The sequence below is a fragment of the Cebus imitator genome, unplaced genomic scaffold (genome assembly GCF_001604975.1).
Source record: "Cebus imitator isolate Cc_AM_T3 unplaced genomic scaffold, Cebus_imitator-1.0 Scaffold13, whole genome shotgun sequence".
Taxonomy (NCBI): domain Eukaryota; kingdom Metazoa; phylum Chordata; class Mammalia; order Primates; family Cebidae; genus Cebus; species Cebus imitator.
Genome location: NW_016107328.1, coordinates 1,733,727 through 1,759,466, shown reverse-complemented (window position 1 = coordinate 1,759,466; position 25,740 = coordinate 1,733,727). Strand labels below are relative to the sequence as shown.

At 35.9% G+C, this 25,740-nt stretch overlaps 1 long non-coding RNA gene across 1 annotated transcript; it reads right to left on the bottom strand.

Moving 5' to 3' along the window:
* Positions 1-5,942: 5,942 nt before the first annotated feature.
* On the bottom strand, positions 5,943-24,764 carry LOC108283497. The gene is made up of 2 exons (XR_001816858.2): positions 18,210-24,764; positions 5,943-14,154 (listed from the first exon to the last, which is right to left on the bottom strand). It is a non-coding gene; the product is annotated as an uncharacterized LOC108283497 (long non-coding RNA).
* Positions 24,765-25,740: the final 976 nt, after the last annotated feature.

Genomic DNA, 25,740 nt, shown 5'->3' with positions numbered 1-25,740 from the left:
CATCAAGGACAATTAAATGTCATCAAAATAAAGTGGCAGGAGGATGAAGCATTCACAATGGAAGAACTGCATGTATGAAGGCACAGGATTACAAAACAGGACACGTGGGGAACTAAATGTGGCTATACTGGAGAGCCTGTTTAGGCTAATGGCCAGAGATGAGGATAACAATGAAGGCGGGCTTAGGTCAGTGGGCTTAGAATTGTGTGCCTACGCTAAAAGGGGTAACCAGGGAATCAGCTTAGCAGGTGGGTTCACATTCATATTCTTTATATATTGGGCTTTGGTGAATGATTTTTTTTTTAAAGAGTAGATTCCACTATAAAAAACATTTCAAAACTACTGGCTTAGATAATTAAATGTCTGTGCTTAAGCCAAGGGGTCTGAACCTAATTCTCATAACAATGTTCAACAGATTGAGTGACAGAGAGTGTCTTGTTTTTCTTCTCATTCCCCACAGGACAGTGAGTCTCAACAGGAGGAGGGGAATGAGTTTGAAAAATAATGTAATTAACAATCTAGATCATGAAAACCTGTATACTGTTTTAACAATACAAACTACACAAAACAAAACCCTATAAAACTAGTTGGTAGATTATGGGTTAAAATGTTGCAAAACTGCCAAACAGGTGACCACAATGTGGGACAGACACGCTGAAGATGCAGAAACGTACTTATCTGGCGGCTCATATACCTTCCTAACCCTGGTAAACAACAAAGAATACATATTTCGTGGGAATTCACCATCTATACTTTTTAAATTGTCATTAAGAATATGACAACGGGGCAGCTGCAACACCCATGCTTATGAGTGTCTTATATCCTAAGTGAGGTTCCCTTGGCTTGTTTCCTCTTTCATTTGCAAAGTCTGGCTACAGGAAGGATTTAGCTCTTCTTAAAAATTATTGCCTAAAGAAGAAAAGTTATAAGTATCTGTCTTAAAAATCTTTCAAAGTGGCCGGGCACGGTGGCTCACGCCTGTAATCCCAGCACTTTGGGAGGCCGAGGCGGGCGGATCACGAGGTCAAGAGATCGAGACCATCGTGACCAACATGGTGAAATCCTGTCTCTACTAACAAATACAAAAATTAGCTGGGCATGGTGGCGCGCGCCTGTAGTTCCAGCTACTCAGGAGGCTGAGGCAGGAGAATTGCTTGAACCCAGGAGTTGGAGATTGCAGTGAGCCGAGATCGTGCCACTGCACTCCAGCCTGGCACCTGGCAACAGAGTGAGACTCTGTCAAAAAAAAAAAAAATCTTTAAACGTTAGAAAAAAGCCTTTAAAACCATATTAGATCATGTTATGATAAACTCTCTATTACACTTTTTTACAGTAGCAACATCAATGCTGCTTGAACATAAAACCTGTCATCTACATCAATCTTTTTATCTTCCAGTATTTTTATATTGATCATTTTACACCCACAACCTTGAAGGTAGGGTAAATGTGGTGACGGAGGCTCGATACATTCTTATAATACATACAATCCGAAATTGCCTCAAGGGAAATGGTATAGTATCCTGGTCCTCTGAAGTCTACTTCCACTGTTTCTCCAACCCCCATCTCTGTCCCTCCAATACCTAGTACTCTAAAATGAGTTTACAAAAATCAGTTGCCATCCAAAACATCTTTAAGTAGTTATCTGATATGGTGCATTTACAAAATTATGTATGTTATGTTACAGGCTTTACCCAGACCTTGGGCCTGTTCTTGAGTTCTGAAAATGACTAGAATCTTCCATTATTTCCAGGTTTCTTCAATTCTCCATGCTGTCTTAGACTCTCCCATTCACTCGCCCCTATTTCTTGTCCTGGGACCAAAAGGTTGCCAGAGGCAGCCAGTGTGAATATTCTCATCTTCTAAGATGGGCACACTGGCTCACCTAGGCAGGTAACTCAGTAAATGGTAACTGGAGCTATCACTGTCCTTTGCTAGCAATGGCTATTTTCCTAAACCTACCAAATTCCTATTCTCGGGGCCTCTTTCGTGCTCCATCTGTTGCAGGGAAGCCTCCCCTAACTGCTCCTTGTCCACATGAATGCATTCTTCCCTTGTCTCCTACAGTAATTGTTTATCTTTAACACTTGGATCCTAGTTTTCTTATTGTTGGTTCTGTAAAACACGTTTAGTAGTCAGAGATACGGGTTCAAATGCTAGTTCAGAAGCTATTAGGTTTTAAGCTAAACTTTTCTGAATCTCGATTTTCACATGAGAAACAAGGATAATCCTTTTTCAGGCAAATGAGGATGACAGTTAATATATTTAAGTACTTAGCTTTCCTCCACCTGACAAATAGTAGATGCTCAGTAAATGCTGAAATGAAAAAAAAAAAAAAAAAAAAAAAAAAAAAAAAAAAAAAAAAAAAAAAAAAAAAAAAAAAAGAGGCAGGACCCACGTCTTATTCTTCTCTTATCCCTTAATTAACCTGGCATGAGCTACAAGGAAAGACCTATATGACTGTTAGTTTTCCTTATTCATAGCTCACAGAGCTCACCTCTTGTCTCAGGAAGCCAAAGTGAGTATTGTTTTTTTCCCTTCACAATTATAATTACTGTGCATGAGTGTCATCACAGTCAAGGTACTAGTAATACTTTTTATAAGACTAATTTGCATAGTATTTTATCACTTTTAAAGGTAAGGTTTTGTGGGGTTTTTTTGGATGTTGTCTCATTTGTTTTTTCTAGCAACTCTTGGAATGCAGGTAGAGAAGGTATCATTAAACACGATATACTAGAAATCTATTTATTATTTATTTTTGAGACAGGGTCTTTTTCTGTTGCCCAGGCTACAGGGCAGGAGTGTGACTGTGGCTGACTGCAGCCTCAATCTCCTGTGCTCAAGCAATCTTCCCGCCTCAGCCTCCAGAGCAGCTAGGACTGTAGGGATGTGCCACCATGCCTGGCTAATTTTTTAAGTTTTTGTAGAGACCAGGTCTCACTATGTCACCCCAGCTGGTACATACTAGAAACCTAAGTTCAGTTTAGAGTGGTTAACATCAGGAATACCACTTTTACCTTAACTTACAGTTTACAAAGCATTTTAATATCCATTTTCTTGTTTGATGATGACTTAAGATCCTAACAGCACTTAAAATGTAATACCCTTAAAGTCTTTTAGATATCAGTGGACACTAAACTTAGGGCGATCTGTTTTTTGTGGCTGCTACAAATAACCAAGATTTTTTTTAAAGAAAATTTCAATTAGTGCATGCTTCAACAACATGGGTTTGAAATGCACAGGTCCACTTGAATGTGGATTTAAAAAAAATGAAAGTTGCACCAACTGTGCCTTGCTCCTCCTGCCTCCTTTCCTACCTCTTCCACCTCTACCACATCTGAAACGGCTAGATCGAGCCCCCCTTTCTCCTCCTCCTCAGCCTACTCAACATGAACATGAGGATGAAGACCTTTATGATGACCCATTTCCACTTAAAGAAGAGTAAATATATTTTCTCTTCCTTACAATTTTCTTAATAACATTCTTTTCCCTAGCTTACTTTAAGAATACAGTATATAACACCTGCACCATACCAAATATGTGTTAATGGACTATTTGTTATCAGTTAGGCTTCCAATCAACAGAAGTAGTTAAATTTGAGGGCAGTCAAAAGTGACACTCAGATTTTCAGGGGGTGGCAGGGTGGGGGTTAGGATCGGTACCCCTAACTCCAGCAGTGTTCAAGGGTCAACTGTATATTGCCTCCACTGTAAACCAGGGGTGGATTTAATGTCTTGTCCCCAGCCTAAAGAAAACTAACCCCTGCAAAGGCAATGCTTTATTATTTGTAAACAAATACACACACACACACACACACCCCTATTATGTTGAAAATAAAACTTTGTGATTTTCTCAATGTATATACATTTTTCATAATTGTTTTGTTACATAAATGATACACTGTATCAGCCTTCTGTTCCTTTTTTCCCCAATAGTTTGAGATTTATTCATATCAATATTCATCCATTTTAGTTGTTTTCAATGTATAAAACAAAGTTATTTTTTCATTATATTTCTGCAGGTGTTGGCAAAAGTACTCTGTAAGTTAGGGGTCCCCAACCCCTGGGCCGAGGAGCAGTATTGGTCATGCCTATTAGGAACCAAGCTGCCCTGCAGGAGGTGAGTGATGGCCAAGTAAGCATTACCGCCTGAGCTCCACCTCCTGTCAGATCAGCAGTGGCCTGTGAATTGCACATGCAAGGGACCTAGGCTGCACACTCCTCATGACAATCTAACTAATGCCTGATGATCTGAGGTGAAACAGTTTCATCCCGAAACCTCCCCCCTTACCCCTGTTCATAAAAAAACTGTCTTCCACGAAACTGGTCCCTGGTGCCAAAAGGGTTGGGGACTGTTGCTATAAGGGACCGAATAGCAAATATTTTACGATTTGCAGAACATACAGTCTCTGTCAAATATGATTTTTAAAGAACAGTTCTTTTAAACAGTTGTGACAGGGTCCCCAAAACCACTGTCCAGTTCAATGACTCACAGAGCTCAGAAAAGTGGTTATGTTGACAATTGCAGTTTATTAGAACAAAAGTACAGTTTAAAACCAGCTAAGATTTTAAAAGGCAGATAGAAAAGAGTTCCAGAGCAGGGGCAAGCTTCCAGTTGTCCCATCTGACAGGAGATGCATGCACAACATTTAATCCTCTTGAATGTGGGTCATTTATGAAATATCAACCAGAGAAACTGAGACTTGGTGTCCAAGGTTTTTATTGTGTATTAATCACAGACATGGAGAATGGAAATGGCAGCTGTTATTCAGTTTCTACTTCCCCCAGAGATTAAATTGATACTTCAAGGTGCAATGCCCCCACCATAAATCTGTAGCATCAGCTATCTGGTGTGATCAAAGGCTCCAGGTAAACAAAGGCCTTCTGTCACGCAGGGTATTCCAAGAGCTTAGCTTGTGATCTCGCAGGAGTAAGGAGTAAGGAGTAAATTGAGGACTAGACCTTTCAATTTTTTTTTTTTTTTTTAAGATGGAGTTTCACTCTTGTTGCCCAGGCTGGAGTGCAATGGCATGATCTTGGCTCACTGCAACCTCTGACTCCTGGGTTCAAGCGATTCTCCTGCCTCAGTCTCCTGAATAGCTGAGGTTACAGGCATGTGCCATCAAGCCTGGCTAATTTTGCATTCTTAGTAGAGACAGGGTTTCTCCCATGTTGGTCAAGCTGGTCTTGAACTTCTGACCTCAGGTGATCTGGAGGGCTAGACTTTTCTTTCAAAGATGCAGGGTTGCAGCATGCCAAATCTATTAAGTCACTCCTTTTATACACATGTCAAAAATGTTCTTAGCTTATGGGCCAGGGAGTAGATCTGACTGGAGACTCTAGTGCCAAATGTCTTCTAAGTTACCTTTTTCTTCCTGCTATTTCAGTAACTGCTGTAAGAAACATCCTTGTACATTTTTCACTGTATACATACACCATATATTAACAAAGACAGAGGTATCTTCTTTCAGAAATACGTAAAATTGGACATACATAAAATAGGCAATTCTCTTTAAAAGGAAATCAGTCTCTAAAACTAATCACTAGAACCCCAAAGTTATTTAGATAAGAATTTTCAGTCTAAGAAAACTGAATTTATGATTTATTGAACTAAATATAAAAATTTTGTATTAGATACTAATAGATTGAAGCAAAGGTCTCAAGAAATATTCAATTTAAGTATCATACATATTTTACCATAAGTAATAAACTGCTGTTGCTTTTCTGCTATTTCACATAAAGAGAAAGAAACTTTTTTGGTTAAATTGTTTTATTACACATATGTTCCCCTAATCTGAATTGTAACCTCTGTATGAATGTCAATGCTATGGAAAAAAAAAAAAAAGCCTTGTCAAAATATGACCAATATAGGAGACTGATAGTTTACAAACTGCATTTGTTAGTATCTATAAATGTAGATAAATTTAGCAAAATACTGGAGAGTTTTTTTCCCCCGTCTCTAAAGCTAAGGCTCTGTTTTACATCAATGTGATTTCTAGTTTTTGAAAAAAGCAATTCAGTCTTCTGTCTCCCTCCAACAAATGGCTACAATAAGCTTTAAGGGTTCTGACAATTTCTATACCTAAATATGATGCAAACTTTATTTTTGTAAAAACACAGATGTTGAACTGCTGTTATAAGCAATGTATAATTTCAACTTTACTAAAGTATGAATTGTTTTGTCAACGTGTTTGCCAATCGTTGCTATTATCTGACTGGATGTGAAATGTTATCTGGCTGTGCTGACTGGCATTTCCTTGACTACTAGTGAGCTAAAACATTTTCCTGTTAATTGACCTTTTGGTTCTCTCTCATATATTGCTCATTTATTGCCACCCCCTTAAGAAGTCCTTTATGTAATTTGGACACTTCCTTTGTTAGTTACTGGTAGATAATTGTAAAGTGCGTACCTTGCAAGTCTGTGGCTGGCCTTCTAATATTTAGTTTTTTGTCACACTTAAATTTCTAGTGTTAATACGGTCAGATGTGTGAATCGTTTTCTTCATGCTTCCCACTTTTTTGAGTCAAACCAACAACTCCTTCCTTACGTTGGTTCAAATTTTCCTGTATTTCCTTCTAAAATATTTAAAATGGTACTTCCCCCACCCACTTTTAGGTCTTTAATCTACCAGTTTTTAAAAATACGGTGTGAGAAGGGTAAATAATTTTTTTCACATATGGACATGCAATTGTCCCAGTGCCATTTATTGAAAAGTTACTCATTTCTCCACTCTGTCACATATCAAGTTCTCATGTATCTGTTTCTGTACCGTAGATTTACATGTCTATCCTTGCATCACAAGGGCTGTGTTATCACTATAGTTTTATATTCCCTACTTTCCTTTATGATAGGAACTCCCCTAACCTTATTTTCCCTTTTTAAAAAAAATGTCAGCTTTTTCTTTCCACATTTAGGTTAGGTTGATTAAATTCCATAAACAGTTTTGTTGAGAATTTGATTGGAACTTCAGTGAATTTATAGATTTGGAGAGAATTGATGCTTTAATGTACTGATTTTTCCCATCCACAAACATATAATATTGCTCCACTCATTTCAGTCTACTTTTACAAAATGCTTGCATATTTTTATTGGATGTATTATTAGGTCCCCTAGAGTTTTAATTGTGAATGAAATTCTTTCAAATAATACACTTTGAAACATACTATTTGAAGTGGAAAATAACACTACTAATTCTTGCAGATTGGTCTTATATCCAAAGCCTCTCCACTTTCACATTAGTTATATATACTACTTTGTAGTGTTCCTTGGACTTTCAAACAAACAATGATCTTGCCCACTGACAATAACTGTTTTTCCCTTTCCAATCCTTATGCCTATTATTTCTTCTTCCAGTGCAACACAGAGCGGACGTATTAATACGACAGCCCATTCCTGCACTATTGCTGCCATGAAGGAACATCTCTAAAGCTGTACCATTAACTTATAACATTAACCATGAGTTTTGGTACACTATCATTTGTTGTACTAATAATGTTTTTGCATCTATTAAGAGGCTGTTTTATTTTTAAAATCTTAAGTGAATATAACTTACATTTTGCTGGTTCTCCCCTCCAACCCCCTGCATTCACTGCGATAGTAATATGCCTTTTCTCTTTACTCTATTAACATAGGATATACTATCTGAAAAGATTTTCCAATGTTAAATCATTCTCCCATATGGAAATAATCCTTACTTGGTCACAATGAATGTGTTTAACAAACCATCCAGAGCTTGTGGATTATTCAGAGTTGATTTTAAAAAATAGATTCAGACTTACTTATTAATATATATTTGGCAACACACATCAAAAAATATCTAAAATTTCAGATTTATCCACATAAATTAACAACATTCTAAATCAAATAATTTCATATGCTTTCATGTCTTATTTATTTCCTGATACCAAGTTGTCTTTTATAAAAAAACATTTAGACAGGCAGGGTCTCGCTCTGTTGCCCAGGCTGGAGTGCGCTGACACAATTATAGCTCACTGCAGCCTCGAACTCCTGGGCTCAAATTCCTCCTGCCCCAGCCTGCCAAGTAACTGGGATGACAAGTGCATGCCACTACACCCAGTTAATTTTTAAAATTTTTGTGGAGACAAGGTCTCGCTATGTTGTCCAGGCTAGTCTTGAACTCCTGGCCTTAAGTTATCCTCATGCCTCAGCGTCCCAGTGTTAGGATTACAGGCATGAGCCACTGTGTTTGGCTAAGTTGTTTTTCTCTTATTGATCAATTTTGCCAGGCAAATGATAACCTCTACCCTGATTCTATCACCACAAATTACTTTAAAATGTTCCTTTATGCTTTATGTCCTTTAAACAGTTGCCTACCCCAAAGTATGAAGATATCTGTTTTATTACGTCCTTTCTCATTTAAACCATATTCCACATGGAACTGATTTTTCTGTATATATGGTGTCAAGGAAGGGGTCTAGTTTGTCCCCCAACACAGCTATCTAATTGACTGTACCACTGCAATAGTTTCCCTTTCTCATAAATCACAGATGACCTAAATGTGTGGATCACCATATATACAGAATTCTATCTATTCTGTTACTTTAATCTATTTGCCTATCTTATGCCAGGCAACATCAGTGTTAATTACAACTATACTTTTATAATCACAGGTCTTATGTCTGTTGGTGAACTTTTTCAGTTTTGTGGTTCAAGTTTACCTTGGGTATTCTCTGTCCTTTGCATTTCTTCAGTTTGTCAATTTCTCCAGCATACTGTTGGGATTTTGATAATATCATATATTGAAGTTACAGATTAATTTACAAAACTGCCAAGTCATGAACATGGTATAGCCACATATTTAGAATTTTTAAAATTTCTTAAATGATTAAAAAAATTGTATTTATTTTATGCTAGTGTGAATGGTATAATTTTTATCAATTTCTATTTGTTTCTGATATATAGAAATACAATTTCTGTATAGTTTGTATTCAGTGACCTTGATAAGTTCATTATTTTGTTTGTTGAGTCTTTTGAAATTTCTATGCACATAACCAGTTGTCTATAAATGCTATTACTTTCTTCTTTCTAAACATTGCATCTTTTTACTTCAGGTCTTATTTTATTGGCTAATATCTCAAATGTGTTAAATGGTAGATATTATTACTGTTTTTAGACTTCAAAGAAACAATATTTTGACTTTCTCTATTATGTGTTATTTCATTTAGTCTTTTATTATTTCCTTGCTTTTCTTTTTCTAACTTCTTGAAAATAGTTTAGGTCATTGATTTTCAGCCTTGCTTCTTTTCTAATGTATGCAAGTAAGTCTATACATTTTCCTTCATGCACTGCTTAGCTGCAACTCACATGTTTTGGTATGTCGTATTATACACTCGAAATTATTTTGAAATTTGTTTTATTCATTGACCCAGGGACTATCAAGAAATCTGTGACATAATTTCAAAGTAGTTGGGGGTTCCTCTAATCATCTCTGTTTTTTTCTAGTTTAATCTCACTGTGTTAGAGAATGTAAGATAAATGCTTTTGAACTTTTGAGATTGGTTTGCTTTACGATTCAGCATAGAGTAAATTTGCATAAATTATTTACTTGAAGAAAATGTGAATTATGTTTTTTAAATCAAGTATTCAATATATGTAAATGTCGATTATTTTACATCTGATTTTTTTGGGGGGAGGGTCTGGATATTCTATCAGCTATTGAAAAAGCTGTGTAAGCCTTCAACTATGGTTAGAGACTTACCTATTTCTCATCTTATTTGTCATTCTTTCTTTACGTATTTGAAATGTTTTCAACACATACAGATTTAGGATCTTTATGTGTTTTGGTGAATTAATTCCTTCAACATTATAAAAGAATGATTTTTGCCTTAAATCTCATTGCATGATAATACCACAAACTGTTTTTATTTGGTTTGCTTACTGTATATTTCCCCCCACGCATTTACATTCAACATTTTTGTATGGCCTTATATTTAAATACGCTTCTTGTAAGCAGTATGTAGTAGGGAATTTTTAGCCTGATAAATTTTCAATCTTAATTCAAGTAATAACTCATCTAAAGTGTTTGTGTTTATATTTTGCAACTTTAAATTTGACCCATCTGTTTTATGTTCCCTTTTTTGTTCTTGCCTTCTTTTAAATACTTTTTGCCTCCATTAAATTGTTAGGTATACATTCTATTAGCCTTTTAGTGCTTAACAGATTACAACATGCACGCTTGTCTTCATAGTCTAAAAAAAAGTAATTTTACCATTTTACCTACCTAATGCCAGAAACTGAGGACAAACTCTAGTACAAACTTCTCCTGCCTCTTGTTATTGTAGGTGCATTTTAATTCCACAGGTATTTTAAACCTCAGAATTTAATACATCCAATATTCCTTCAAATTTAGCCACATATTTACCATTTCCATTGCTCTTCATTTATTCCTGCATTCTAGGATTTAACTTGGAATCACCTGCTTGTGCCTCTTGAAGAACTCTCTTCAACATTTCTTTCAGTGTGTATGTACCGAAGACAAATTTCCACTTTTCACTCACAAGTCTTAATTTTGCCATCACATTCGTAGTGGATCTTTTGTTTCTTGCCCATTCTTCCTTATCTGGAATGTGAGCACTATAGCCACCATTTTTTGATCTTGAAGACACATTCTACATGGTAGAGAGTGGATCATAAAGAACAGACTCCACTGATGTTGTGGAGTCACAGTACTGGACACCTGGACAGCCTACATCTGAAAGAAAAGCAAAAGTGCAACAGTTTAAGCCACTGCAACATTGGTTCTGTTTCCAAAAACAAATATTATTCCTGATATGTCTTTGGTCAACTATGGACATTTCTTAGCTATTTATTGCTTCTAGTATATAACTGTTGTCTGTAATTTACATGGAAATAGTCCAGTATATACAGTGAGGTACACGTAACTTATGTAAAGTCATTGCTTAAGTCTTGCTACCATTCTGATAGAACAGTCCAGGAGGATGAACTAGTGTTCTAATCAGAGAACGCATACTCTAGTGGAAGCTATTCTAGGTACTGTTTACTGCATCTTGATCAATACACAATGTTTTAATTTTCATACTAAATGGTAGAAGTTGTTAGAGAAATTAGTGGTCTGCTGTTTAAATGGGCCTCCAATGGTGAAATTAAAGGTTTTCAGATTGACTAATAGCAGAGTAACACATCCCACCATTGCAAGAAGAGGCCTTAAGGATCCAGCATGACCTATAGCCCTTATATTTTGGGATAATGTCCTAGTCTAACCCCATAAAAGGTTTTTGTCCAGTCATGAACACACCTTTTGTTAAGGTAATAGAATCCTACTTCTTAATCTTTCAGGCAAGGCGGTGGTTACAGCACTTCAGTGGGCTGAGAGCAATTTCCTTTAGCCTGCAGAACATGCTGTAAGATCAGTTTTCTTACTCAGTTAATATAGATACATGTATATTAAGAAGTTGGTGTGAAACTGTTTTCATTATAACATAGCTGTTAGCGGGTAATTTGGCGGCAGGAGCATAAGAGAAGGAAGCCACCTGTTCCCCAATCCGTTAGGATAACGGAGATAAAACTATTGTTTTTCATTATCTAACCAGGGTTATCAACTAATTAAATACCATTTCTAGCAGTAAACAACTGTATACATGTGATTTTTAAAAGTTGGTTTTTCTCAGATTTAAAGGATACAGTATTAACTGTAACTCCAAGAAATATCTGAGTGTCTTTTACTTACCAGGCACCGTGGTAGTTTGTGTGAATATTTCACATCAATCATAACAAGCCATGAAATAGAGATTATCCCTATTTTGTTGAGCCAAAGAAGTAATATAGCTTGATCACTGTTGTATGACTAGAAAGTAGCAGGTCTATAAAATAAATCCAAGGTGTCTGATTCAAAGATAATACTGTTTAATAGTCCCATTATGTTGCTTTTACACAATTTCTGATCATAGCACTTATTAATTCATATTTAATGGACAGTTTTCTCCATTTGGCCCTTCATTACTTTATTTTCTTACTAAAAGGAAAAAAGTATGAAGGAAGGTGAAAAATTGATCCAATCCTTAGGATTACAATGGCAATTAAATAGCTGTTTAAAAAAGCAGGGGTGGGGTGGGTTGAGAATGTGGCCAGATTTTTGAGAAGACTTCTACTTGCTCAAAGACTTCTACTTCCTTTGCTCCTGGACTGTCTTCTACTCAGATGGGGAGAAAACCCTGCTTAAAAATAAGAATACAAGTTTATTCCTTCAGCAAATATTTATCATGCCAGAAAATTTATAAATATGAGTAAGGGGCTCTGTCCATCTCTGTCCTCAACAGGTTCACAATCTGAGAAGTAGACACGCAGATAAATTAGTGGTACATTTAGCACTAGTGACAGCAACTTAGCACTACAGAGTACAAGGCACATTTATGGCACAAAGAGAGGACCAAGTTTACCTTGGAGGTCTAAGATCAACATACTATTAAAACTTGACACTGGAACTGAGTTTTGAGAAATGGAATATTTTCTGAGTGCTTAGTATATGCCAGGTAATGTGTTAGGTAAGTCAGAGGTCCCCAGCCATTTTGGCAGCAGGGACTGGTTTCATGAGATGGTTTTAGCAAGAAGCTGTTCCACCTCAGCTCATCAGGCATTAATTAGATTCTCCTAAGAAGTGTGAAACCTAGATCCCTCACACGGACAGTTCACAACAGGGTTCGTGCTCCCCAGTATCTGATGCTGCCACTGATCTGACAGGAGGTGGAGCTCGGGCCATAATGCTAGCTTGCTCCCTGCTCACCTCCTGCTGTGCAGCCCAGCTCCCAACAGGCCACAGACCAGTACTGGTCAGTAGTCTGGGGGCTGGAGACTCTTGTGCTAAGTGATTTATCTAGATTATCTAATCAAATCCTCATTACAATTTAAGAGATAGGAGGCCCCATTTTACAAATGAATCCAGGTGGTTTAACCAAGAACGCATTCTACTAAATACTGTGCTCTACTGACATGCACAAACACACAATAATATAAATAAAACTGGATGTAGTCACAGAGGAAAAGGAATTTACAAACCTGTAACATTCTCATTTACATACAAGAAACATGAGGTCAGAATGCGTAAGGGATTAGCTAAAGGTTACATAGTAAAGACAGAGATATCTCAATTCCTCTATTTAAGGCCTGTCTGTTGTATGATCACTTTTTCCTAAAAATAGTTTTGTCTTCCTGGTTTTGCCTTTAACTCCTTCAAACAATCCATTAGCGCTTAGAGTTATCTCAAATCATATGCCAACTTACAAGAGAATGGGGTCATTAAATGACTGCAGCACAAGGACACACAATTTAATAGGGTTAGCTAATATTTAAAATAAGATATTTACTGTACATATATATCAGTGTTTTCTAAGCAATGATCTGAAAAGACTGAGAAACAAGTAAAAGAAGTTTGCCACCTTTTTGAACACTGCTTCTTGCATGTTCAACCTGTGACACACGGACACACATACAAGGCATAAGTTCAAATCCCAGGCTATCCAACACAATTTTAGAAGAGACTTCTCTGACATAATCTGCTCTGTGCTACCTATCTCTAGCCCTTCATATCTTGTAAAGTTTTGTTTTACTGTTGCAACAGCCCCGTAATACCTGGATCACACAAAGCTTTTTAGGCACTTTGATTAGTGTTTCTAATGTTATTCCTTGATAATCTTTTATCTGCCTTGTCTGAGCTGCCTGAGACATGCTTAATCTTTTTTTTCATACGTAATGAAATAATACAGACCATTTATCTGCTCTGTTGGAAGTGAATGGTTTGAATGCTTGCATGAAAAAGTCTAACTTCCATAGGATCCAAATAAAAACACTAACGTTCTTATAATGCAGTTTTAAAAACACACGTTAATTAAAGATTCAAGGTGGATGACTTTTAAGATTGACTAGGGTACACATCATATGAATTGGTGGTAGACACTGAGGGAGCTCACATAAGCTTGGGAGCAAAATAAATAGAAATAGTACTTACCTTTTGTTGCTAGCAATGTGCAGGGTCCACCACATAGTTATCTAGTCCTCATAACAACATGATGTAGCCATTTCCTTCAATTTTTTTTTTTTTAAACACAGGAAAAGATGAACAACTTGTTCAAGGTCACGAAGATGGCAAGTGAGGGAGCCCAGATTAGATCAGAAGTCTAATTCCTGAAAGTATGTTTGTGATATTGTGAAATATATATTTGCTCTTCATCTCGATTTCCTAAAGCCCTTGGAATCTCTAAAATTGTAAGAATGTTATTTGCATGCTAATGAAATGAATGTTGCTGAGTAACCCTGGATAGCTTCAGGGTGGGGTCTGGTCACTGGAAAGATCAAAGCATGATGAGAAGGTTGGAGCTTTCAGGGCCACCCTCCAACTTCCAGCGACAGGACAGGGCTTGAAGATTAAGCTAATCACCAGCAATCTGGTGTATCAATTATGCCTATAGACTGCAGGGGCAGAAATGAAGTAATCCCTTTCCTCCCCATCATATATAACCATAGCAGATACCCCTATAACAAAAAAAAGTTAACAAGGAAAATCCTAACAAAGTGATTGCATGCATGTGTGTGCACAGGAGTCATACAAAATGTGAAAACTCAAAACTCAAAAGAAAGGGCCAGATAGACGGCTGACTCTTAAATATCCTTTTCATTGGGGAAAGTGGGGGAGCTATAAATAAATGGGCCTGAAGATCAGACAATAGTTTGTAAATGCGACTGGAGAACAGATAATAGACTGGGACAGGTCATCTGCGCTCCAGGTGTGGTGTTTAATTTTCAGTCTCTTCCTCTGTGATATGAGTTTTAATCTTCTCTAGTTAATGAAATTTCAGGGACGGAATCGCAGGCAACTGTGTTCCTCTTTGGGAGTCCAGTTTCTAGGTAAATAAGGGAACTCTGGTGAACAGTCTCATACTGTGCTTTCGGAGACACACAATTTGGGTGAAGGGAGTTGGAGAAGGTCAAGAGGTCTTGAGGCTGCTTCTTTAATTCAGCATGTCAAAGTCCCATGTTTTGGGGTACTGGTTTCTGAGCCCTAACATAATGAAGACTCCACAGAAACCCAGAAGGACAGGGTTCGAATAAGCTTTGAGACAGCTGAACACATGAACTATTCCTGGAGGGTGGTGCACCTGGAGAAGGCACAGAAGCTCCGTGACCCTTCTCAGTGTCCTGTCCTGTGCTATTCTCATCTTTCTGGCAGTTCATCTGCATCCTCTGCAATATCCTTTATAATAAACGGGTAAATGTAAATAAAGTGTTTCCCTGAACTCTGTGAGCTGCTCTAGCGAATTAATCACACCTGAGGAGGTGATCATGGGACCCCTGATTTCTAGCCAGTTGGTCAGAATCACAAACCACTAACTGCTTGTGACAGAGATCCAAAGTAAGGGATAGTCTTGTAGGACTGAGCCATCCACGTGTGGGATCTGACACTATCTTCCAGTAGATGATGTCAGAATTGAACTGAATTAGAGGACACCTGGCTGGTATCCACTGGAAAATCTGCAGTAAAGAACTGCTGGTTGTTGGTGGAGAGAAATCCCCACACACATTTGGTGAGAGAAGTGTTGTGTTGAGTGGAACATGAGAGTAGAAGAAAGTACTTCTGGTTTTTCCCTTTATCTCTAATAATATTCCTTCCCCTGCACTGAACTGCCTCCTCAGGAAGCACCAGGAATGAGAAGGACATGTGTCACTTGACAGACTTGTAATGATGAATAAAGAGACTAAAGAAAACCATTCTGAAAAAAACATTTGAAATTTACTTTGGCCACAGGATGAATAGCAGTCAGACATTCTTGACAACTGCTTCTGATCTAGTGACTATGAAACACAAAGATTCTCCACATATCATTAATAAATAAATAAATATATATGTGTGTATGCAAACTTGTATTAACTTTGCTTAATGTTTTAGCTTAATCTGACATTAATTTCTGTATGTTTAAGGTTCATTTATTATCCATGTAACATAGTCTTCTGCACATCTAATCATGACATTCTATCAGTTTTGAAGACATAGTTTGGTCACTGCATTTAATAGAGATACTGATTTGAAGAATTTATAACATTAAAAAAGTTTAATATTATAGACTGAATGACCAAACAGTTAACAAGTTATCTGAATATGAAGGACAGACAATACCCAATCCACAAACTTTTCTCATTCATACTCATACCTTTACTTGAAAAATAACTGACTGTGCTATTGACTACGAATAGGAGATAATTTTTTGTATGTGCTATTGACATAGGAAATAGTTTTAAGTGATATTAAATATAAACAAGATACTTGCCCCCCACTAAATTTTCAGATAACCTACAAAGTGGGGAAAGCTTATCATAATGTCAAAATGATTGGGTTATCCAAATAAAGGCAACTGAACACCTTTAAGTACATTCTATACCTTTCAACCAAAAAAACCTTATAAAGTCCTCCCTGCCCCCAGAGAATTTGAGTTCTTACAACATTTGCACAGAAAACAAGTGGCAAAGGAACTTTCTCAAACTAATTTTAAAAAACAAAACAACCCACAAATCCTGTTTTTAAATATTTTTAGACAAAAGAAAAAATACTGAACATATTTTAAGGAACGATTTTGAAACAAGCAAGGAAAAGGTCACAACTTTGAAACCAGTTATAACTGCACCTGGATAGTCCCAAGACAGAAAGTTAAGTAGCTCAACAGGTTCTACTGCTATTTTGAATCACAGGAATAATGTGTTTAAGTAGTAAAAATACCCTTGGGACTAGTTATTTTCCATAAAAGTTAAAGGAAGTTAAGGCAAATATAAAAAAAAATCCTAATTTATATACATGTAAACATTCTAAATGTGAAATTGTTGTTCGGTTTTATAATGCACTGGTAACTTTGTGAAGAATTAAAATTAAAAAAATAAAAAGACCTTTACATTTTAACCCGGAATTTAAAACAAGAATAAAAACCCTCTCAATATTAAGCCATTATCAATGAAGAGGTTAGTTGCTTATTATAATATTGTATAATATTTTGCAATGAGTAATACATTGACATTTATCTAAAAAAATCATTTAAAAAACCTGAAGTGAATATAACTAAAAGATAAACTCTATTACTTATCACAGATTACTCCTATATCTTAACTGACATTTTTCAATTAATGAAGTCTAAAGGAGACATTTAGAACCATAACATTCTCCTATTGGAAACTGATGAGAAGAGAAAGAAATCGTGAAACAGGGGAGAAGTTAAATAATTCATGCCAAAGGCTCACCAAATAATTATAAGATACCAAATCTTCCAAATTCACAGAAAATAGTTCAAGTTTAATTTCAGAACACATCTCCAAATTATCAAAGGCATCCAATTTTACATTATGTTCTCCATTAATAATAAACTGCAATATGGTAAACAAGGGGGAAAAACTGAGATATTTTAACATATATCCAGATTTCATATTTAAAACTGATAAGCACATATTAATCAGAAAATATGTGATCAGAATGTTTACTAGAATTCTGTAACAATTCTAATAAATATACAGTGTTTTAAAAAATGGAGGCATGTACCTTCCTGTAAGGGTGGGAGACAGCTAACTGCAACTAGAATGTTTCATTGCATTAATTCAAACAAGAAAAATATTCAAATTTTCACTGAAGTACAACTATAGTTTCATGTATAGCTTCTTCTAAGAGACAAAGTGAGGCAAACCTGATAGCCCACATGATCAAAAACCTTATTATATAATCAGGAACGTATGTAACATAAAGATATAAACATATGGTCACTAAACCAGAGGGAAAAAGGCAATGCATTAAACATTAGAATTAGAAATTTAACCTACAGGCCATTTTGTGGCCTAAACCACAGGCATATGCTGAGTATCTTTCACACCTGAGCATATGAAAGAAAAATTCCATATTTTACGCACTGAGGTTCAAAAACAAATTGATGGGCAATTTCCAAAAATGCTTAATTTGGGAGAAAAACACTTCATAAAACTACCTTTAGATTATATGCTTTGTTACAGCATTGCAACATGTTTCCTGAAGTGCTATAAATTATAAAATAATGTAAGCATTTGGCAAGTTTCAAATTAACATGTGGAGCTCACTGAAATGTAGTATGCTTTACACCCAAGCACAGAATAAAATAGCTCCCTCCTAATAACAAAGAAAATAACAAATTATTTATTAAACAAATAAAATACATAATTAGAAAAACAGTACTCACCTTCAACAATAACTCTCCATGTTTTCATTTCACATTTTTATTTATTCATGTATTTCTCATAATATTTAGACATCTTCCATTGGAGCACCAAACATGAATTCTAATTCTGGATATAAGCATAGGCAAAAGCATACAGACACTTGCCAAGCTGCTGGGATGTGTATACTTCTTACATAATTTTCCTTTTATGCTTGTTTGTTTTGCTTTTTACCTATACAGAATGTGGATGCATCACCAAAAAATGAAAAGGCAGGCTCATTTCATGGAACTGAAAAACAAAGCTATAAAAAATTAATTTTCAGTATTTTAAATAAAGGCATGAAAATGGAAATAACATTTAGACCAAACAATACTTATATCAAGTATTAGCTTATTTTTAAATTAACTCCTTTAGTCTCGACAACCCTATCAGGCAGGTGCCATTATAAATCCAATTTAGTGGACTGAGGAAAATGAGACACAGAGAGATTAATAATTTCACCCAAAGTAACACAACTAAGTAACTGGCAGAATCAGCACATGAGCTCCAGAAGCTGGGCTTCATAATTATTGGCCACTATGTTACAATAATATCAAAGATTCAAAGCATTTCCATTAAACCAAAAAGTTGGCATCATTTTTATTGCTAAAATAAACACAAGTTATGTCTGCTTTAAGTATTACAGCAACTATTTATTGAACACCTAAAACACAGTTAGCATTAATAATAGCATTTATTGAGTACTTAATATGACAGGTACTATACAAATGAACCCTACTTTATATTCACCTTATAAGTCAATCCAGGCAACCACCATACCTACTTTGCAGATAAGAAAACCACTGAGGTATGGAAACACTGCCTGTCCCTCCTCCAAATCCCGTAGCAAATTCACTTGTGGAGTCCAGATGGCAACACGTGTCTGATGTCAAAGCCCATGCTTGTTAAAACACACTGCAATACCTACAAATCTGACCCCAACTACCAAAGAAGGGCCTTTTGTCCCAATATCCAGAGCCTTATGTCATGTTGGTGGTATAATAACAAAACTGAAAAGATACAATAAAAATTTAAATTAACAAATTTAAAGCAATTTTAATACATTTTTAATAAATTTAGGTTAAGTTTTTCGTCTACAAGCATACTGTTTTTCTGCTTTAACTACTCCCAGTGTAACCATACTTTCTTCTGCTTTTCTCTGAAAACATATTCAAGTAGATCCCTGCCAGCTAGACTATTAATACACTTTTTCTCTGGAAGAAAAAATGGTCTCACATTTCCAACAAACCTTTAATTACATTAAAAATTCAGGCCTCTGTATACTATTATTGCCAAATCTTTTATCAACGTTAATTGGTTGGTATTCCAAGTCAGCTGAAGTAAACATCCACCTCTCAGCCAATCCATGTATTACAGCTGAGTGTAGGATGTTTACATGAACTGAAACTCAGTTTAAAGCAGGACTTAAACTCTTCACCAAGTTTATATGGTCCTTTACCAAAGACTCTGTTGAAAAAAAGAACAGGTACAGCATTCACATAAATGAGGTAAGAGTCAACCAGAAAGATACACTGAGAGAAAGTGTATAATCCAAGGAAAAGACAGAAGTAAGCTGGGTGTTTTTTTTTTGGTTGAGGGGGGCTGTCCGGGGTTGGGGGGGCACTACAGGCATGCTACTATGGCTAATTTTTCTTATTAAAAAAATTTTTTTTAGAAAGAGGGTCTCATGATATTGCCCACGCTAGTCACAAAGAAGTAATACTCTTTTCACCAAAGGAATTTACAACAATAAATGCAGACATCCTGTAGCATTCCATATCTAAATGTAGCAATTGTCCACCCTTCCTATATCCTTCCCTTCAAAACAATCAAACTCGCATTTATAAGAACTTACTTGATGACCAGTATGATGCATCCACCCATCTTCATTAAGATTCCTGCTTTAGGTAAAAGACAGTTAATGAAGCACTGTGAGGAGCTTAGTCATCTCTCCTCCCCCTCAACCCTCTCCCTCATCTTCTCCCCCACATTCAGAATTCAGATAATTTCATCTCAGGCACATCTTTCCCACACTCTGATCTCTTTCCACCTTCTACTGTTCCCAGTGTCATTAAGGTGTCTCAAAGAAATGTCTCCCCCTCTTTCTGCATTCTTTCTGATTAAAAATACATTACCACAAATACCCCTACTAACTATTACCAGTGGTCCTACCAATACACTTACGTCAAAGAAGAGGGAATCTTCAAATCTGTAAGTAAAATTACATATAATAACCACTGCCAGCAAACTTTAAAAATCTTTAGCATTTCAGAGGCATCCCAGGACTTTTAGGAACCTAGAACGTCTCTACCTGGCCTCTTGTCCCCTTCAAGGTGTTTTCCAGAAGCTTTGGTTCTCAAAATTAAATACACATATACTATCTCCCCCCACAAGCATATTTCTTTTTCTGTTTTAACTACTACTACAACCATATTTTTTTCTTCTGCTTTTCTCTGAAAACACATTCAAATAGGCCCCGCCTAGCTAGACAATATATTTTTTCTGTGAGAGAAAAAATGGTCTCACGTTTCCAACAAACTTTTTTTATAATCCAACTTCTGGATTACAACATGTTTTTAAGTTAAGGATTTTCCTCTGTTTTACTTAATGTATTAATTGAGCATAATATCTAACAGGAAAAGAATGTAAGATGAGCTCTGCGATTCTGAAAGCATGGGCCTAGAGGAGCACCATCAGCAGTACTTGGGAACTGTGGGGAAAAAAAGCACATTCTCAAGTTCCACCCCAGACCTACTAAATCAGAAACTTTTTTTTGCAGGGCCCAGCAATCTGTGTTTTAATCAATAAGCCCTCCAAGATATTCTGATGCAAGCTGATATTGAAAAGCAATGTACTGTTTCACCAAATTTGTTGAAAAGCCAAAGCAAAGACAGCAGTGAATGTCAAATTATTAGAACGTTTGTAATATGCTATAGATAAGCAAAAGGCAATGTCAAAATAGGATGAGTCCAACCACAATTAACCAGGCCATGTAGAGTGTGGCAGAGACTATCTGAAACAGCATAATTTTAAAAAGTAACTAAGCCCAAACTGATACCCAAACTTAAAAAAGAAACAAAAAATATTCTCTGAGCACACACACAGCAAATAATGCACATTCATCCAATGAATAAAGCTCTAACAAGAGTAGAAGCGATCAAAGTCAGATAGGGTTTATAGGTTCACAGTCCACTTCTGGGTGACCTCAAGCCCATGACTCATGTAGAAGGAACTGAGGGGTGGAGATCAACGACAGCATGTCCAACTGTGTAGTTATATGACTATTTTCTAACCAAGAGTATTTGTACAAAAGCATTTAGTTTGAAATAAATTTGAAGACTTAATTCTGTAGTTATTTGCTTAAAAAGAAGTAGTCCCTAAGTGATTTCAGACCATATACTAAGGATAAAATACTGTCATTTGCAGCATGGTGTTCAGTAACTAAAAATGTTTTACCAATTGGTTCAACAAATCTCAAATAATAAATAATTTCTGAGCTTTCTAAGCCCTATCAATGAATATCACAATTTTTTCCTAAATACTAAGGGCTAAGTTATTACAGGTTTACTGACAAATACTGATTGATCTAACATTTCAAGGCATTTGCTATAAATAATCAATTGCTAACCTTATAGGCCAATGGGAAGTTAGTGGTTTTTCAACTTAAAAACATAAAGAAGTCATCTGAAAACTACTAAAAAAGGTTGTACTTACGTATTATACTACACTGAAGCAAGGGCATCCAGAATTAAAGCTGACATGGTCTTTGATTCACCTCATTAGGGCAGAATAATATAGAACAAATGTTACATAACACAGATTGCCCCATTAATCCTGCAGCATCTAGGGATAACTGGCCTAGCTGGGCAGAATATAATAGCTTTATTAGAAAGAATCCCTACCCCCTCTTTTAGCTTAGGTTTGGCCTTACCATTTTGAAAAACCTTTCCAATTTCACTGTATAAATTATTAAATTATGCAGTTTCTACCCATCTTACTAAACTTTAAAGCTATATATGAAAATTTTTCATAAGAAATAAACAGTGTCACCTGGTCAAACAAAATAATCCTATTACTAGAGAACACATTACATTCTACCTTCGGCAGGGAACACTTCTGAGCTCTCAGTAATAACTCCATCCATTCACTGCTATTTGAGTCTAAGGTTTCCAATGTGCTAAAACAGAGGGCCACAGAATATACAATAAGTCTGCTTTATTAAGGGTTCAGAGGAAGGGATGCTTGATGCATGCTAATCATCAAGTCTGAAAATTATATTTACAAGTTGGAAAGCTACTTGAGTCTGAAGCAACTATCTCCCGTCCCCAAATAAGTCTTGTAAACTACCACTCTAACAAAGGAGCATTTAAAAAACAAATGTTGTAGCACAAATACATCTGGGGTAACTACATTATGACCAAAACTGTCCTTTGGTCATCTGGATAAAAGATAAAAGGAAACAGTGAACACTGCTGCAATAAGATAATACAAATATCATTACTAAAGTACTATACATGCAAGGTGCTTCACCTGATGTTTATGATAGAAAAAAATAGAATTACCAAGATTTAATGTCTCTGTCCTCAGGAAGCTTATAATCTAATCAAAGAAAATAAGCATGTAAAAAATTAGATTGGCAAAACCTTTATCTTTTGGGTTAATTATGTACTGAACCTTAGTATGATGTCTAACAGTTTACTAATAATAAATGATTTCTAAAAAATGCTTTATTGAAAAGAAAAATGCCAATAAGAAAAATGCCAATAAAATAGAAACGTTTTCCAGCATCTAAAAGACAGAAAAACAAATGTTTAAAGCTAAGAAAACAGCTGTCATAAAATTATACATGATCAATTAGTCCACACTGAATGCCATCTATGAGAAAAGCCCTGGAGTATTTAGATCTGTGGGGAAACACAAAAAGGAGATACAACGCAGCTGATTACAGGGCAGCTATATTTTAAGGAGGAAGCAATCAATCTGAAAGCAACAATCTGAAAACACTTAGGAAAATATATTAATCTAAAAAGACAAGCATAACCATTAGCAAATGTAAACAGGCTTAGTGGTTGACGTCTTGCAGTTTTTCTTAGAGGGGAGTTCTGATTAGGAGCTGTGACATCACTCAGGGTGAGAAGAACAGGAAGTAGGGGGCTAAGAGGAGCAAGAAAAATGTTGCACACACATTTCTTAAGTACAGGGAAAGGTGAAATTTCTAGATTGCATACTGCTGGGTGGCAGTGATTAAATTATTCTCCAGAACTTCTACAGAATTCATAATGGAGAAAATCAGTCTCTTGAACTGTTGGGAAGTTAAACTCCAGCCTACTTGGAAAGGTTATAAAGAATAAAGTTTCATTGACAGGGAAGAAACAGGAATAAGTGGGGACAATTTTTACTTAACTACTAAATTCTCTAAGGCCCAGCAGCAGCACGCTAACTTTGAAGCTGAGATGGTGTATCCTGTTATTAGGAGAGCACCCTACATTCAACTATCATAATACATGCACTGTCAGTGCAGTAAAAGAAGACAGCTAAAGATTTCTGAGGTTTTTCCACGTTTTATAGCCTCTTCAACTCCACTCCGGGATAGAATTATATCAAGAAGATGTCTGTGAATAGCCGGTAGCAGCAAACATCTGACTGAAAGCTTAGTTGTATCTTACAGCTTCCAGTCGGGGATGTTTACAACAACAGACTTTCTGAACGAGAAATTAACAGAAGGAACAGATATAAATGTTGCCAGTCATCATCTTCAGCTAATAATTTATATAATTTCTAGTGCTGAACAACAGCTGTGACATCTTGAAACAAAAATGATCAAGTTAATGTTACTAATTAAAAAGAGAGTAAGTGATTCGTCAAGTGCAATTTCTCCTAAATAAGCTAATTTAAAAAGAAAATATGCATTACAAATTTATCTTGGTAAATAAGAAACATTAAAGATATTACCTTGATATTCTACACGAGGGTACATTTTTCTAACATAAGAAAAAATGAGTTTTTCTCTCCCTAGAGTTTCAAAATAATAAACAACACATTAGAATGATAACCCTAATGATAAGAATGACCATACATCTAATGTATGCCTGTTGCCCTGACATTACTGTTAAAAGTGACTCCTTTTATTTAAAAAAGCGTTAATTTAGATGACAATGGACACAGTTGGTTTTCCTGGCAGAAGATCTAAACTGAGTAAGAATCTAACACTTTCTTACCCTATCCACAGCTGATTTAGGTTAGAGATGTACAGTTCATGGAAATGAGCAAAGCAAAGAGGATAATAAAAAGAGCTCATGACTTTGAATTTGTTTATAAAGCAATATACTAAAACCATTTTATTTCCACACAACTTTTCTGAAAGAAAGACTAAGCGAAATATAAGTAAATCAGCACTTCATCAAAAACCAAGATTTGCTTTAATTTAAAACATGTAAAATTCCCAGACACAGTGGCATAATCCCAGCACTTTGGGAGGCTGAGGCAGGTAGATGGGGGATTGCTTGAGTCCAGGAGTTCAAGACCAGCCTTCTGCGGCGTAGCAAAACCCCATCCCTAAAAAAATATGAAAAAATTAGCTGGGTGTGGTGGTACAAGCCTGTGGTCTCGGCTATTCAGAAGGCTGAGGTAAGAGGATCCCTGAGCCTGGGAGGCAGAAGCTGCAGTGAGCTGAGACTGTGCCACTGCACTGCAGCCTGGGTGACAGAGTGACACCCTGTCTCAAAAAAATAAAAATAAACATGTAAAGTAACTTTCTTTGAGGAAAGAAAAACTATTAAAACAAAGTCCACAATTAAGTCACAGTGATTTAGAAGAAATGAACATACATACATATATGAGCATGCATATGTACACACACACTCTACAGAATAACTACTGAAAAAAAAACAACATACAAATTCTGAAAGGCTACTAATTTCCTAATACCAAGTTTTTTCAGAAACTGTGGAGAAAAGGATTTCAGTTGCTATTTACCCTGTGATAATACTTAATGGTTGATCTCTGAAATATTTTTTCATGTTGTAAATAACTCTACCCATTATATAAATAATGTTGTAAATAATGAGGAAAGTGCATGTGGTCTCTATGGATACAAGATGACCTTCATTGTTTTTGAAGACAAATACTTTTTAAAAAAGTCCAGTGGCTATTTACAACAACTATTCAAACTGTTCTACAATTGAAACTTTCCAGATTTAAATTAGGAAAAAAAAAATAGCTATTTCATGTCCAGGTAGGCATATGATGCTTGACTAATGAGGATGCTGCACATTAAGTTGCAATGAACCAGTTACTACAAGTCTCCAAATTTCCCCTTTAATTTACCTTCCTCTTCTTAGTTCATTTTTTTAAGATTAATCTAAAGACATTTTTATCAGAGCCACTGTATTTAATTCACACAAACAATACATAGAATCTTTTCTTCAGAGTTATGAAGGAATTGTCAAATGCTGTGACTTTGTATAATATATTCTTGAATAAACATGAAAATTAAACGTACAGAAGTTGAAT